This window comes from Littorina saxatilis, linkage group LG15, assembly GCF_037325665.1.
Source record: "Littorina saxatilis isolate snail1 linkage group LG15, US_GU_Lsax_2.0, whole genome shotgun sequence".
In the NCBI taxonomy this organism is placed as follows: domain Eukaryota; kingdom Metazoa; phylum Mollusca; class Gastropoda; order Littorinimorpha; family Littorinidae; genus Littorina; species Littorina saxatilis.
This window is the reverse complement of record NC_090259.1, coordinates 7,194,442-7,202,151: the sequence shown is the minus strand read 5'-3', so window position 1 is coordinate 7,202,151 and position 7,710 is coordinate 7,194,442. Positions and strand designations below refer to the sequence as shown.

General features: G+C 43.0%; 1 long non-coding RNA gene across 1 annotated transcript in view; it reads right to left on the bottom strand.

Annotated features, from left to right (window-relative positions):
* LOC138948397 (uncharacterized) overlaps window positions 1–7,710 on the bottom strand; it is a 319,572-nt gene that overhangs the window by 205,672 nt on the left and 106,190 nt on the right. The gene's annotated exons all lie outside the window — the stretch shown is intronic.

The window sequence follows — 7,710 nt, the reverse complement described above, 5'->3', positions numbered from 1 at the left end:
CACCTGGTTGTGGCCGATGGCGCCCCACAACATGAGGCTGAGCCCACCCCAAGCGTTGTTCTCCTCGACACAGTTGTCAGCATAGCGGTAACCACTTCTTCTCCATACCCGAACACGCCCGTCGGCATGGTCAATGCAGAAACGGCTTTCATCGCTGAAAAGCACGTTCTGCCAGCGAACATTGTTCCAATTGAGAAGGCCTTGCGCCCAATGCAGGCGTGCCTGTCTATGGCGCACGGAGAGGACGGGTCCCCTGGCTGGACGGCAGTTCTTCAGCCCCCGGAAGCGCAGTCGCCGGCTGGCCGTTTGCCTAGAAATGGGTGCCTGGTGTGTCCCTATAACAGTTCTGGCTGTTTCTGCAGCTGTTCTGAAGGGATGTGCAACATGGCTGCGGAAAATGTGCCGATCTTGCCTTGGCGTCGTCACTCGGGGTCTGCCGCTTCGCTCGGCATCAGCAGTAGAGCCAGTTATCACAAACCGCTGCAGGAGACGATAAATGGTGGATATGTGACATTGGAAAGTCGCAGCCACGGCTTCCGGCGTGTCCCCAGCCTCCAGACGTCCAATGGCTCTCTCGCGTTCAGCAGAAGTGAGTCTTGGCATGGTGATAGCGTCGATTGAGGGACTGATGAAACCTGTAACTTTGTGCCATTTGTATCCTCTAGTGACAGTGAACACCACTCACTGATCAGCTTTTGTGCTTTTCTTGCACGTGTAGCTGAACTGCACAAGAAAAATGTATCAGCTAACTCGGGCTTTACGTGGATTGCAAGTGCGCTGATGCGGTAAAATTCACAATACACCTTCCTCAGACATCGGTCTTGATAATACTGGCTGCCAAAAATAACGCAACTTTTGTTAATCCAGAAAAAAATTATTTGTAAAATAAATAATATTTTTCGCGTTTCTTTTGGACGTCAGTATATTAACCAACCGGTCTCGCATAGCATTAATATGCTGAAGAGATATTAAACAATTGGGGGTCCTGATTTGGCCTATTATGGTCCGCTGGACCCGAAAAGCAACTGCTAACTAACTATTAAACAATAATAACCAACTGGTCTAGAATAGCATTACAAAGCTGATGAGATATTACACAATTATACCCAACCGATCTCGAATAGCATTACAAAGCTGTAGAGATATTTAATAATAATAATCAGCAGACCTAAGATTAAAGGGACACAACCATCGAACGCTGAAGAAGAAGATCACTCACTCTCTCTGCTTGGTTTCAAGCCACTGGCTCCGTTGCTGACTTGCCACGAGCGGGAAGACCAAGGGCGACAACTGCTGCTCACGACCGCTTCATACGGCTCCGCCACCTCCGGAATCGTTTCCTGTCGGCCTCATCTTCTGTCCAGGCTCTCCCCGGGCCACACCGATTATCAGACCAGACCGTGCGGAACCGCCTGCATGAAGCTGGTTTGAGAACGAAGCACCCGCCTCCTGGGCAGGTCGTTGGTAACCACATCCTGGGGAAAACAGAAATTGGATGAAAAAGCTTGAAACATGACAAATCAAACAAGTCGCGTAAGGCGAAAATACAACATTCAGTCAAGTAGCTGTCGAACTCACAGAATGAAACTGAACGCAATGCAATGCAGCAATACTCGTAGTATCGTCAGTCCACCGCTCATGGCAAAGGCAGTGAAATTGACAAGAAGAGCGGGGTAGTAGTTGCGCTGAGAAGGATAGCACGCTTTTCTGTACCTCTCTTCGTTTTAACTTTCTGAGCGTGTGTTTAATCCAAACATATCATATCTATATGTTTTTGGAATCAGGAACCGACAAGGAATAAGATGAAAGTGTTTTTAAATTGATTTCGAAAATTTAATTTTGATCATAATTTTTATATTTTTAATTTTCAGAGCTTGTTTTTAATCCAAATATAACATATTTATATGTTTTTGGAATCAGCAAATGATGGAGAGTAAGATGAATGTAAATTTGGATCGTTTTATAAAAACAATATTTTTTTTACAATTTTCAGGTTTTTTAATGACCAAAGTCATTAATTAATTTTTAAGCCACCAAGCTGAAATGCAATACCGAAGCCCGGGCTTTGTCGAACATTACTTGACCAAAATTGGTTGAAAAATGAGGGCGTGACAGTGCCGCCTCAACTTTCACGAAAAGCCGGATATGACGTCATCAAAGACATTGTGGCGAGGATGAACAACCCCCCCCCCCCCCCCCCCCCCCCCCAGCACATTTTACAAGCCTGCCCTCTCCACGCCCCCCTGCGCGACCTGACCTGGCCAGAGAGGACAACCCCCGACACAAAACTTTGGGGAACTGTGGAAGACCTGCGCCGAACCTGCAAGTTCTTTCAATCAGCAGACCTAAGATTAAAGGGACACAACCATCGAACGCTGAAGAAGAAGAAGATCACTCACTCTCTCTGCTTGCATGTTCAGACATTTTTCTTTGGTGCATTTGCACTGTAGATTGCAGATTTGCCCCCCTCGCAGGCAGGAGCACCTCCTGTTTGAACAATTCGTTGCACATTTACAGGCTCCAGACTGAAATACAACAATTGGGGGTCCTGATTTGGCCTATTATGGTCCGCTGGACCCGAAAAGCAACTGCTAACTAACTATTAAACAATAATAACCAACTGGTCTAGAATAGCATTACAAAGCTGATGAGATATTACACAATTATAACCAACCGATCTCGAATAGCATTACAAAGCTGAAGAGATATTAAATAATAATAACCAACCGGTGTCGCATAGCATTAATATGCTGAAGAGATATTAAACAATACAGCATGACTTCCCTTCTTTGTCTCTGTTAATCTAGGGAGAAAATATCCAGCGATATTTCTCCGTAGGCCTAAAGTTCGGCCATGACCTAGGCAAAATAACTTGCGCAGCCGCAGAAACAAGAAAATGGAAATCTTATGAAGCCGTCATCAACACGAACACAATGATTGCAGAAGCAAACTCTGTACCTACACGACCGAGACACAAGACTGATTATTTCACAGCTGCAAAGGGTAAGCTTACTCACGTCAGGTCTTCACTGACAAGCTAGGAACAGGCGGAAAATTCCAAACAAAAGTAAATGACGTCAAAGTCTCTTTCGCTTTGCGTGTAACTTTGTCATGACGTCTTTTTGTGACGACAGTATACGCGACAATTTGTTCGCTTCCGGTGTCATTTTAGACTGAAAAGCAACTCAAAAGAAGGAGCTAAGCCTCTGTCTTGAAACAGCTGAAACACTCTTTTGGATTGCCGTTTCAATGTTAACCAAAAAGTTAAAGAAAAAAACAAGGTTCAGTTGCGAACTGACAGCGGATTGAGCATTTATTCCTGTTGATGAAGGTATGATTGAAGCTTTATTCTCTCCGTCAACCAACAAGACTAGATTTGTAGCAGACGAAAACCAAAGTGTGCGTTTTTCCTGTCTTGTGAAGGCGATTATGTCGTTATAAGTTATCTGTACGTTGTAATGACATTTCAAAACAAAATTTAGCTTTGATGCGTCACGGGATAATAAGCTTATATGTTTTTATCCATGGAATTGTTTTTTTCGTCTCGGCAGGGTGAATGAATTCATTATGTCTTTTCCGGAACTGGACAAAACTGGCCTTGCCGAGACTGAAACAAAATATAGTTCTACAACTTCTAGGCTTGGGTTGATTGCCCATGGTGAATTTCCAATGATTTGTTGCCACATCCCATGACAAATTCTCTTTACTTTGGTCATGCCATATATACGTTACAGTTCCGTCCATGCATGGTATCGCGTGATATTTTGTCTCGACGGGGTGAAAGAATATAATGACGTCACTCTCGGCAGAGCCTCGAGTGACGTCATCATATTCATTGACCCAGTCTCGACAAAATATCAGGCGATACCATGGATGGACGGAGCTGTAACTTATACATAACATAGAGCTTAAACAATGACCACGAGTTGATTACTGGAAAATAAACCACGAGTGGGTATTTGCAGCCGCTTGGTAATTCACGAGTGTGCGGAGCACACGAGTGAATTACCAAGCGGCTGCAAATACCCACGAGTGGTTTATTTTCCAGTAATCAACGAGTTGTCATTGTTTAAGCTATTTATACAACGAACAACACGGGTCGAACATGCAGTCATGCAGACGACATTTTGTAGGCAATTTCATTTCAGCGTAATCACTCAAGAGTGTCAAATGCGCGTCATTCAAATAGTCCCTATTCCTTCTCAAGGTCATCTTGTTCCTCGAATATAGGTGTGTCAGGACACACCACCTGAAACACAAAGCATTAAAAAGATTTCATCAGTTTATTGTCTCCTCACGGAATACGCGCTATATAAGCTTCATATTGATTGATTGAAAGGGCGATTTTTGGGTCGCAGTACCCGCAGGTTGGGCAGGTCGTCAGTCACCACCAGCTGTCGCACATCCTGGGGAAAACAGAAATTGGTTTATTTTCCAGTAATCAAAGAGTTGTCATTGTTTAAGCTATTTATACAACGAACAACACGGGTCGAACATGCAGTCATGCAGACGACATTTTGTAGGCAATTTCATTTCAGCGTAATCACTCAGAGTGTCAAATGCGCGTCATTCAAATAGTCCCTATTCCCTATAGCATCGATATGCTGAAGAGATATTAAACAATAATAACAAACCGGTCTTGCATAGCATCTGGTTGTTTATTTAGACACTTTTCAGGGTCGCACTTGCAGAATGTCACACAAGGACGGCCGCACTTGTGGCATGAACATCTTTTCGTCGACTAACATTCCTTAAACATATCCAGTATCTGAGAACATCATGTCTGAAAGCTCTGGATGTATTGAAAGTGGTTTCTCATACGGACTGGGGTGCCGACCGCACAGTCCTACTCAGACTTTACCGTGCTTTAATCCGATCCAAGTTGGACTATGGTTGTGTCGTCTATGGTGGAGCCGCAAAATCCAACCTAAGGCTATTAGACACAATACACCACCAGGGTATACGTCTTTGTCTGGGAGCTTTCAGGACGTCTCCAGTACAGTCCTTATATTTTGAGGCCAAAGAACCCTCTCTGAGGCTGCGACGCCTGAAACTCACCCTAAATTATGTGTTGAAACTGAAAGCTATGCCTACAAATCCAGCCTACCAATGCGTATTTCAACCACAATGCTCTGAATTTTTTGAAAGTCACCCAAATGATCGAGCACCTCTGTCTTCTCGGATTCAGTCACATCTGGCCGAATCAAAGATAAAACTCGATCATGTTAGTGAAATCGATGGACAGAAACACCTCCATGGACATTGCCAGATCCAGTTGTTCGACTCGATCTGACAAGGTTAAAGAAGTCAGAGACCAATGATTTGATTTTTAAACAGTGTTTTAGCCAGTTCTGTACCGAGTTTCCTTCCCATCAACGAATATACACTGATGGGTCCAAAGCTGAAAGTAAAGTGGCATCAGCTTCTGTCACAGGTCCTAAACTCGATAGGGCCTTTTCGGCCCGTCTTCCGGATGACAGTTCTGTATTTTCTGCAGAGTTGAAAGCTTTACAGCTAGCTCTGAAACAGGTATATCAGTCAAAAAAGAAAGACTTCCTGATTCTGTCGGATTCCCTATCGGCTCTTACCGCCGTGAAGAGAACTCAGCTAGATCACCCACTGTTGGTCGAAATCCAAGAGCTACATGCATCTCTGATTGAAGAAGGCAAAAGGATTGTGTTTGCATGGGTGCCATCCCATGTTGGAATTAGAGGCAACTCTGCAGCTGATCAAGCTGCTAAAGAAGCCAGAGAAAGACTCATCACTGACAAACACACAAAGCATTCAGATTTCAGAACTCGCACCAACATGTACATAAAGTACCTATGGCAGAGTGAATGGGACGAATGTGAAGAAAATAAACTTCATAAGATCGTCCCCCAGCTGTCGGACAGCCTACCCCAATGTCGCCTCAACAGGAAAGAAGAGACAGTTCTCTGTCGCTTACACATTGGGCACAGTCACATTACACATTCGTATCTGCTGAAAGGTGAAGATCCACCATACTGTTTTGGATGTGACGAACCATGGACATTAAAACATGTTCTCACAAAATGTGTAGACGTTCAAGAATTTCGAGACGAACACTACAATGCGGAAACACTGAAGGTTTTATTCCGGGATGTTCCCCCGGACAAGATTTTTAACTTTTTAAAAGAGATCAAGATTTTTTACAAGATTTGAAGTACCAGAAGTGAAAAATTATTAATTTTTAGAACCTTCTTTTACAGTGATAGATTTGAATGTAAATAGTCTGAAACGTAGAAGTTGCCATATGAAGGGAAAAGAAAATAACTGTATCGGTCTCGAATAGCAGCTAGCATCTGCTGAAGAGACATTAAACCCCAAAAACCAACCAACCAACCGTCCGGCCGGCCGGCCGTCCGTAGACACCACCTTAACGTTGGACTTTTCTCGGAAACTATCAAAGCGATCCGGCTCATATTTTGTCTAGTCGTGACCTCCAATGACCTCTACACTTTAACGATGGTTTCGTTGACCTTTGACCTTTTTCAAGGTCACAGGTCAGCGTCAAAGGAAAAATTAGACATTTTATATCTTTGACAAAGTTCATCGGATGTGATTGAAACTTTGTAGGATTATTCTTTACATCAAAGTATTTACATCTGTAGCCTTTTACGAACGTTATCAGAAAAACAAGGGAGATAACTAGCCTTTTCTGTTCGGCAACACACAACTTAACGTTGGGCTTTTCTCGGAAACTATAAAAGTGACCGGGCTCAAATTTTATGTGAACGTGACTCCCAGTGACCTCTACACTTTGACGTCTGCTTTGGTGACCTTTGACCTTTTTCAAGGTCACAGGTATGTCTTGAAGGAAAAAAATTTGAATATCATATCTCTGAAACTATTCATCGGATTTGATTCAAACTTTATAGGATTATTCTTTACATCAAATTATTTACATCTGTATTGTGTTGTGAATAGTAATTTCTTCCTGTCCATCTGATGCCTCATATAATATTCAGAACTGCGAAAGTGACTCGATCGAGCGTTTGCTCTTCTTGTTTTTAAAGGTTGTTGCTTGCTGTATTCATTGAATAGGAGGTTGGATTATATTTTGTTTTGTTTCTTTGTTCAGTTGTCTGTGTCATTGTTTTAGCTACAGTTTGTTCACGACTTTGGCACAGCCTTAAGCAAAATGCTGATTGGGATGGTTCACTAGAGGAAGGGAAGTAAGCATGATCATGTAAGCATGTTAACCTGCGCCGACTTTTATTTTTTTATTGGGTTTTTACCATAGCGAAAGGTTGGTTTTCAAAAGGAGAAATTCTATCATTTCTTCTTTTTTTAATTACTATTTTTCTTTGCTTTTTTTGTCTCTTACTTGTTCTTAGATTCTCTCATACTTCTGAAAGGCATGAACTCAGATATTCTCACTTCTTTTTCCTTTGGTCCTTTTTCTCTGACTTTTTCCGAAGATTGTTCACTCCTCAAGAGCATGCTGAACTCACAATTTCTTCCAAACAGATAGGGCCTGAAGCAATGCTTTATATTGAAGGGTGTAGGCTCCTGTGTCTTTGCAGATTATGCCAGTGGCCGGCGATGACGGCAAGTCTCGCTGGCAGTGTCCGATATGCAACGAACAACTTGGCTCCGATCATGACTTCACTGTACACATCCGCTCTCACAACACCGCTCAGGCCAAGCAAGTCAACAGCTGTACTATCTGCGGAAAAGTTCTCAGCT